This window comes from Anser anser, assembly GCF_964211835.1.
Source record: "Anser anser genome assembly, chromosome: 1".
In the NCBI taxonomy this organism is placed as follows: domain Eukaryota; kingdom Metazoa; phylum Chordata; class Aves; order Anseriformes; family Anatidae; genus Anser; species Anser anser.
The window spans coordinates 153,664,769-153,674,790 of record NC_139720.1 but is presented as its reverse complement, the minus strand read 5'-3'; positions in this window follow the sequence as shown (position 1 = coordinate 153,674,790).

The window sequence follows — 10,022 nt, the reverse complement described above, 5'->3', positions numbered from 1 at the left end:
CAGCACTCTCAGCCTAGAAGGGTGTTGGGTCTGTTCTTCACATACACTGAGACTATTCGCTTGTCCTCTCTTCCTGCCTTTCCTAAAGACCCGTTGACCACCACACTGCATTTGTGCTGTTTATCTGGAAGAAAAGGCTCTAAAATATGCCAGAATGACTCAATTACTGTCTCTGGGGAAGAATAGTAATTGAAATTAAGAGACAAGTGAATCAAGACAAGAGATCCTGCATACTGTTAGGAGCTACCCAGACATAAGGTCTGAGCACACTGAAATCCTGTGCTCTCATGGTCTGAGAGGTCCATAACTACAGGGCTTTTCTACAGAACATTACTCACTGATTGTTAAAAGTGATTAATCTCTAGTGTTAGATTATTGCATTATTGGATTATCCAGATTGTGTATTATAAGTTTGTTATTATTATTATTAATCAGCTATTGGTCGTCTGTCCTTTGTGCAACTGACTCTGCTCACATTTCTTTCAGTTTGGAAGATTGTTCATGAAAACTTACAAGGCTGTTGCTTTCTTTATGCCTGTGATTATTACACCCATGTGTGTGGCAGTGACTGTTTCTTTCTGAGGTGCTCAGCCTTTGCAGTGGAGTAAAATGATCTTTAGATATTGGCTGTGTTCCTGCCAGCAGTCCATCGGCTTATAGTAGCGTTAACACTCTTGTATTAATTGGAAAAAGTATATGGACAACATCTGGGTTACTGAATGGACACTGGATGAGACCATCTTTATTAGGAACACATGATTTCTCATGATTTCTTTTACTGATCTCTCAAAAGAAAAATATTAGCAGTGTTCCCCAATTGGGGAACAATAGTGAGCAATCACAGAAAATGCTCCTGATGCCTGAGAGTGAAATCCTGCTGCTTTAAAAGGTGAGAAAATTGCATGGTTCCATGCCAGTTTATTGAATCTTGGACAGTGCTGCTTTGATTTACATATTGAGGACACAGAAGGAGGTAGATGGCAAATCTGATGTAGAGGACCACAATGACTGTAATCTTAAGGAGTAGTTCCTTGTCCATTTCTGCCTGATATAGATGACTTTAAAATATTCCAGACTACATGCCATAAGGACAGTCTGCTCCCTTCCAGACTGGGGTCCTTCATCAAAGGAAGGAAGCTTCTGGGAAGTGTTTTAGTCTGAATTAAGATGAAAAGCCTCACATGTTCATTTAGTCATTTGGGATTTGGGTGACGACAGTGAATGTCTGAGGAGCCCTGTCCTGTCTTCCATGATGGGTGATACCCAGTACTGTACCACGGATACCTGATAAACTTTGGACATGGTGTACTCTTTAACTTTTGGAATATGTTTTTCCTAGCAGCACAATGGGTAAATGAGTAATTTCATTCAAAGTGCATTCACTGAAACTGAGACATTCTGCAAAAGTGGTATTCTTTATGGCAAGCCAGCTTTGTCAGAAGATTCCCAGCTAATTCTAATTAGGAAAATGCAGTGTGAAGAAATGTGTTGGACAAGCTGTGCAAAAGCATGCAGAAATAAGAAACTATATGGAAATTATGGCTGAATGATGTAAAATAGCTCAGCAGTATTCACTGCTTTTTTCAGTCTAGTGTCCATTTTTCAGTGAGCTCCTAATAGGTAGTCCTTATAGTAGCCATAGCAGTTGAATAATACAGGTAGGAAAAAAATCATATAAGAAAAAGTGTCTAACACAGCCTGTGAAGAGAAATCTGCCCTTTAATGAGTGTATAAGGATCCCCATTTATAATCTCAACACTACCTATATGGAAAAGATATAGGTTATCTGTGATGTATCTGCAGTTTTGTCAGGAAGAACAACAATCTGGTACAACGTTCTGTAATTGTTGCTCTCACATCAACACCAAACACAGAAATTATGTTTCTACCATTTCTCCACAGACGAATTGTCTTTTTATTTATTTATTTATTTAATTTCTTTATCACAAGCTGTAGTGGTTGGGGAATAAGGACAACAGAGTATAGAAAGAGGAGTAAAGAATAAGTCTGTGATTCTTTTTCATGAATATGGCATCATCCATTTTACTCTGTCTTATAATATAAAATGCTTATGCTCTTGAAGAGTGGTCTGGAAACTCTTTGCTGTGTCTTCCCATCTGAAACCACTTTGTCTTAATCTATTCAGGGTTAAGCTTATTCCTGGGTCTTTGGGGTCTGCCCTGTGCCTCTTTTGTTTCTGGATATGGAACAGTTCAACCTCAAAAACAAAATGGAAATTGTTCCCTCCTAGCTCCAGGATGAGAACTTGAACTTGAGTCTCCATCTTCCCAAATAAGTGCTGCAGCTGATAGGCACTTACTTAAAATTGTGCACCACCACTTCCAGTCTGAATCAAGAGACATTTTTCCATTACTTTCAGAGGGAGAAGCAGATACCTAATTTAAGCAGACTAGATCATTGCTGAGGTGTGGAAGTTTTGTGTAATATAAATGAAGAGATGGAGGCACTGATGTTAAGTGCTTCTGAAGATTCAGCAGATTGCTGGAGGCATTGCCTTTCTGTTAATTGTCTGGGGTGTCTCAGTAATAATACTGAAGGGTCTGGATTTATGCTTGCTCCTTCAGGCAAGCACCTAATATTTCAAGGAGGTAATGCCTAAGTCAAGCATTTAAAATAGGAGAACTGAACTTCTTATACATATATATGTTTCTGTTAGATCTCTTTTCGTCCTTAGAAGAATTTATTGCACAGGTCAGTTTTGATAATTAGCATTTATTTCCAGAGGATTTATCTCCAGGCAGTGCAGCACTTCTCAGACAAGCCTCTGGTATCAGAGAGAGTTCAGTCTGCTGGGGTTGGTTGGCCAAGTACCAGACCACCACGGGAGATGCAAATTCCTTATGCTTATGCTTATGCTTATGAGCTGTGGCTGTTCTAGAAAGATGCAGATATCAAAAACTCTGTTGTTAAAGCATCCTTTAAACCTGACATACATTTGGCAGCTGATGCTCCCGATATCAACACAGCTCTGTTTTTTTTTTTTTTTTTTTTCCCTAGCATACAGACAAGTGTTTTGACTACTAAGCAATGTTTGTGAGACTTTCACTGCATAACATATAGGCTTTGGTTATATGGCAACTGCTGATTAACTTACTATCACATGCAGGGCTGCAAGCTCCATTAGATGCAGACAGTAACTTCAGTCTGCATATTTTCTCCTACTGTGATACTTAAGAAATTTTCTTAGCTGGATACTTCAGGTCTTCAAGGGAAAGTGTGAAGCTAACCACTCCTTTTTTTTCAGGAAGCGACTCATTTAATTTTCACACAAAGGAGGTGTGTGCTCCACAGAAAACTTTCTCTCAATGTTTATCTCTCCAGACATCCTTATTTCACTTCAGCTGTCCTGATCCCTCGACCATCTTTTTTGTTTTGTTTTATTTTTTTTTTTCAGGTTTCCTTATCCTTGTCTTCCCGAAATGATGAAGTTCCCACAGGCACTCAAACTGGTGTGTTGCCTAAGCAACAAGTAATCTCAATCCAAGTAAGCACTTTAACATATCAAGAGCTGTTAACACTATCTTCTTTTCTCCTTTCTGACAACAGAATCCTCTGTGATACACTTTTTGGAGTGCAATGCCTAAGAACTAATTATCACAGACAAATGCAACACTTGATGTAGTATCTTGGGGTTGCACAGTGCCATTTGAGTCTCTGCTGAATCCCAGACTCTCTCCCCCATTCTCATTTTACTCTATGGATTCTTCTGAGAACCTCTCTACAACACAAGGGCAATGCCTGCCTTGGTGTGAAAGAAGTCTCACTTGATCTTGTCTATTTGGACTTCATGTCTCTCTTCTGCTGCTCCTTGCCATCCAGGTTGACAGTGGCAGGTGCCTCTCTCTTCAGCCAGAAATTTACTTCAAACCCACTAATGGCCTCTGACCTCCAATGAAATACAATCCTCATGTGAATATGCTGAAGTGTAGGGAAGTAAGAAATGGGAATTGGGCCATCTTTTGCATGTTCGGGGCCACCTTGTGTCAACAGAGATGCACAGCAACACCGCGGTGTCTGTAGTCCTTCCCCCCCACAAGGCAGGCTTCTCTGTCTGCGCAGGGAACCAATGCACTGAACAGTGGGCTCTGTCAGAGTCTGGGCAACTTTAGTACCTGCCTTTTGGGTATTTACAGGCTGCTACCTGGAGCTCTGTGATATTGCTGAAACTTTCCAGTTTGATGCTGCCTCTGTCTCATTTGTCCTTCAGTGCTTTATTCAGCCAGGAACTCCCTCATGTTCAGGTGTGTGCTCTGCTGGCAGTCACCTGCACAGTGAAAGATCCTGTAGGCCAGCTCTTGAAGCAGAAAGAAAGAATATTTACCCCTTTTAACGATGTGTTGTCTGTAGGTACCCTGCAAGTTGTCCTATCTGTCCTGGTAAGGCCTAGAAGGCTTTCCTGGAAATCTGGGATTGAGATGGAAGGTCATGAAACAAATCTTTTATGACTGCATGTAGTTTTGTGGAGGGGAGTGAGAGCCTGTGTAGGTCCCTACAGATACAGCAAAAGAGAAGAACATTGTGATCTATGACTCGATCTTTTCTTAAAACCACATATTTTTTTTCATTTATGCCTGTCAACAATCAGATTTCTGACTGTGTCAATATATCTTGAAAACCATTATCTTGATGATAGCATTTGAGTAGCTTGGAAACCGTCGTGAGTGCCACCTCAAAAAATGTGTGTTATGTAAGATGATAGCTCCCATCTCAAGCCAAACCTGAGGAAGTTGAACCTACTGGCTTTGTGGTGTGTGTGCACCTATGTGACTCTAAAAGGCAGGGGCTCTTAACAGAATAAGGTTGTCATAGCAGTCTATATAATGGACTACACAGTTAGATTCCTTCTCCCACAAAAAACTCTTCAATATATCATGGAAAAGGTTCATTACTTGAACAAAGCTGTTGCACTTATCAGAATCTGAAACACAAAACACTTTTTAAATTGTAGTATCATAAAGCATCTTAAGATGCTTAGTGTACACATTTCTGCATTATTCTTCTGCCATGTATTAGCTGCACAGTCTTCAACTTGAATTTTGCTTTTCCGTATTTTACAATTTGATGATTTTTAAACATTTTTGATGCTTTTCATCTTTGATAAGGGACATGAAATCTGTCACTTAACTCTAAGTGAAGATATGCTGCCGGAAGACTTTGTAACAATATAATAACAATATATAAGGTTTATAACAATATATACATTGTTTAATTAAAGGCATACCTGCTAAAGAAATGGCTAGATATTTATTTGTTTTTTTTTGCTTCTTTCTTGCTACTTAATTCGGGATAACATATTTAGTCTTCAGCTTTGACCCAGGAATAGATGGATTCAATTTCTGTCTTCATTTCCAGACCCATCTATCACATGTAGATAATAATCCGGGGCAGTTTTTCCCTAGTTTAGAAACGTGAAAAGCTCACGGTGGCCACTGGAGGTCACTGTAGCTCTGCAAAAAGGAGAGAGCTATTATCGACGGACAAGGAAAGGGTTTGGAGATCGAGTGTTCTGGGATTTTGTATGTTTACGATGTGAAATCAGTGGGATAAAAACAATAAAATCCTACTGCAAAACGTGACATATTTTGGCACTTAAAAAAATACTGTGCATATTTTAGGGTTTATTTTGAGCAAATAGTGTAGGAGTCCACTTCCCTTTGTGCTGTAGTGATTTCAAGTGCTCAGTGTACAAGAGAAGGGTCTGTGCTAGTGTCCATTCCCTCATCTTTGCATAGAGAAGGAAATTTCCTATCAATAAATATTTCCACCTCATTGCAACTGCTGTCTGAAGCCTCTGCTTCTATTAGCTGGCCACCTTTCTCTTTGGAAGACCTATGCTTGAAGATGTAGGAAATGTAGATTACTGTTTTTTGGGGGGGATTCCCTGAAATTTCACATTTGTCCTTCTCTGTCCTCTGCAGACAGTAAAGTGCAGTATGTACCCTTCAGCAGGCATCTGACATGCTCAGCCCACAGCAAGCCCTGCTGCACCCAGGCTCCTGGGGCAAGACACAAAAGCAGCTTTTGTTACTCTTGATCACCGATGCATTAGGAAGACAGTAACTGGCTATAGCTATGCTGTCACTGAACTGCCTTAACTTAACCTTGTTACCTGCTGCACGCATAACAGGGGCGCCTGGGAAGGCTGCAAAACCTATCTGAAAAGGTAGTTAGACTTTCTGGCCTTCATCCTGCCCTGAGCTCCCTGCTGCAGCAGCAGTTCTGCCATCAGCAGTTGAGCCAGCCAGCTTAGAGCCAGCTCAGGAATGCTGAAATTTTGGCGGTGATACACAAAGTGCTTTCCTGCAGCAAAGCACTTTAGCATATGCTCATGCTCAGGCGTAGCTCTGTCCCTGACTTCAAATGGTGCATAAGAAGTGGAGAATGTAAAAACTTTTTATAAGATGCAGAATCTGTTAAGTTCTTGTACCAGAGTGCTTATGAAACATCCTGTTTCTTGTACTCTAATAGCTGCTCCTTGGAGCTCTTTCACAGGAAGACACAGATTTGCCTCAAAAAAAAGCCTTCAGCTAAAGATATATAGCATATGAAAAGTACAAGTGAGGAAAAAATGCAGAGGGACCTACCTACATCTACATCTACTGATCTACATTTGCTAAAACATCTGCCTGCCTAAGCTACAAGCCTGGTCGCCTCAGCATCCTTTTGTAATTTAGCTCTGGGGGGATTCTCTTCCTCTGTCTCCTTTGAACTGTGCAGAAGAAAGCAGGAGTGAGTGAGGGCTGACACCTTGCTGGTACAGAAGTACTCACCTTTAGGTGACAGTCGTGCCCAGTGATGAGGACCATGAGCTGTGCAATTAGCAGCATGAGGGAGGTGGCTTGAAGCAATCTGCCTCATCCACTGGGAACTGGCTTGTCGTAAATTAGGCGTGTGGGCAAACCAATGGAAGGAAAGGTCACAAAAGTGCTGCGTTTCCGAGAGAAGCCACAGTCCCTCATCTTTTCCTGAGGGAGGTCATAGCAATCCAGCTTAATAAAGAGAAATAACAATAATACAAGTGTGGCTAATACACTTGGAAGATGAGCATGTTGTGGGTTAAGGTAAAAGACAACTAAATCCTACAATTGACACCTGTTGATTCATCTGTCTGCACAGATACTTAGCCTGCATACAGCCAGTGTGAATCACACTTGCAATGGGTTCACGCAGCAAACAACAGCCCTACGATGTACCTGGGGTAGGCACGTAATCTGTCTGTGACTGTTCTGCAGCCGCTTGTTTTATGTCTGCATCACAGCATATCTCAACAAAGAGGCCATGAATTTGGAAAGAGCTTATGATTTTAATATTTCCATTTCAGGTGGTGCATTGCCTGTTGAGAGAATGTCCAAAAAGTGGCTAAGCCTCTTTGTTTCCAGTTAGATATGCTCAGATTTATTGTGAATGGGGCTTTTGTGAGTGTCCTGTTGACCACTCCCTTAAGACTATTGCCATGTAGGCCACATGTTTTTAAGGCCGAAGTTATCTGCTAGGGTTGTTTGGTGTCTTCATGGACTCCTACAGTATGTCTTCCTCAACTAAGGAGCTGTTAGTACATTAATATTGACATATTTCATTTTTCCTATGCATGTAAATGAGATCAATACATTGTTAGAATTGAATACTGAGCTAGAGTTTGAAGGAGCATAGAGAAATGCTATTCCAGGACAGTTCATTGCATGTGTCCCATCATGTACAAAAGGTAGTGTAAAAATGCCCGAGAAGACATCAGGGGAAAATGGAAAAGCACGGGAATGAGCTTCTGGTTGATAGCACTGCTGGGCAATGGCACCATAACCCATAAGGATCCTTTGGCACAAAGGAGTTACTAAATTCCTGCCTGCCACAATGCTTGTCCTGACAGGATTATAGACAGAAGGGAGAGGCTGGTACAAAGGACACTACATGAGGGTCAAGGTATGTGCTCTGCTGCTTCCAGCTGGCAGGAACTGGAGAGGTTTAAATGCTGACTTTGAAGTTTGATCTGATTTACTAGTCTTCCGAGTTTGTTCCTTTGAAAGTCAAGTGTGGGAACCTATTTGGGGGCTGCAATTTTCCTTCCACTGTGTGAACCTATGTTTGATGCCCATCGGAGACAAGCAGAGGGCAGTGACACCAGGTTTGCTTGGAGGGCTGTCAGGAAAAGGAGGCTGGGCTGGATGAAGTCGGAGGGCTGAGCCTGCATGCTGTACTTGGGTCTCCAGGACAGACCTGGAGAAAAAGGGACAAAGAAGCCATCAGGTGCAGCAGAAAGGCAACACCATGCACTTGAGAGAGTCCTGAGAAGAGGGTGCTGGTGCCCCTGCCTAGTATTTAGGAGCCTCCTTCACTCCTCTCCAGAGAGAACATGAAAGTCATGCACTTAACTCATCAGGCAACTCGTTTTTTTTTTTTTTTTTTTTTTTTTCAGAGTGTTTTGTATCCTTTTTCTACCAAACAACTTGAATATCAGAAAGAGAACAGGATTTTGGAGGAAGAGAATGTAGTTTCCAGGGGTTCACTGCAAGGGAATCACTGTAGAACAAATTCTTAAAGGGAATTTTTTTAGAACAGTTAATATTTCATTCTGACCTCCAGTGTAATTTGGAAAATCACCTCTCTAGCTGCTGATTAGAAAGTGTGGCTGACACCTCTATAAAAAGCAGCCATGCTTCAGACAGGACACCTGGCACCTTAAAGACATTATCCATCAGTCTGTCTCTAACACCACATCATCTTCTCTAAGAGAAGCAGGACCGAATGCAGACTGACATACCTGGAGCTCAGCTTTGCTAATTATTTGTAACTGACAGTGATTTTGAACAAGCTTCTGCATTCCTGCCTCTGTTTTCCAATAAGTCAAATGTTATTTTCCTGTTGAGCTCTATGATGTACACCCTCCCTCTGTTTTTGCAGAACCACGTCTTGACCTGTTGCCATATGTTTGAGTGTGTTATCTGACACAGCTGTGGCATAAGCTGCCTTCCCTCTTAGATTGTCCTGAGTAGCCTATAATGTGTCTCACTCTCTGCAACTGTGAGTGGCACCTCCTGTTTCACGTGGACCCATGTTCACCATGGTAGCACATCTGAAAGCAATAACCAAGACCTGTTCATATGTAGCTTCAATCTGCTCATGTTCTCCCTGCATTTTCTGTCAGTACAGATCTTAATGACATGGTAGCTGTAACTTCTACCCAATCTTTAGCTGATAAGGACGAGCAGATTAGAATAAGTCATCTTTATATACACCCATGAGTCCAGTTTGGCAAAAAGCTTGAGCTATTATGGGTCATAAGACATAAGAGAGTGCAAACTGGATGTTTCAATCCATGCCTACAGTGTCACTAAGTCCTTTCTTAGCTCCTTCATGTCAGGTTCCTTTCAAAGGAACAATTCAGTCTCTGGCTTTCTCTTCCCCTTTAGTAGGCTCAGTCCTGTGGAACTTGATTTGTAGTTTCTTTTTATTCCTTTCTAACTTTCTGGGAGTACGTTGTCTCCACCAGGATAACCTTGAAACACAGGCAGGTTGTGGGGGGTCTCACTGTTCTCTAGGAGAGGTCATAGTCAGAGCTCAGCTCAGCTCCAGGTGACAGGCACTTCAGTGACACAGGGCTGTGTGAAGTCCTTTTCTTGTCAGAACAGGTGAGCCTGATCCGATGGCTGCTGCAGATGCTTGAAGCACTGCCAGAAAATGCAGGAACATTGCAATGGTCTTTGCCAGCGTGCTTCTGTGGTAAGAATGGCCTTGTTTCTGTGCTTCGTGCAGAGGTGGAAGGACTGTCCTGACTTTCTGTCAGAGCAGCTCTGTACAAACCAAGAGAAGGAAAAGTGCTTCTGCCCTCCAAGGCTGGCTCCTTTTCTGCAGGACAGACCTGCCAGGACACACTGACAGACTCCACTTTCTCCCCTTTTCACCTTCCTGCTGGGGCTATTCTGAGGCTCTGGGCCTTTTCTCAGCCACCAAATGCTCTTTTGCATTTGGATCTTGCTCTGCTGGAACTTGTTTCTTCCATGAGCTGA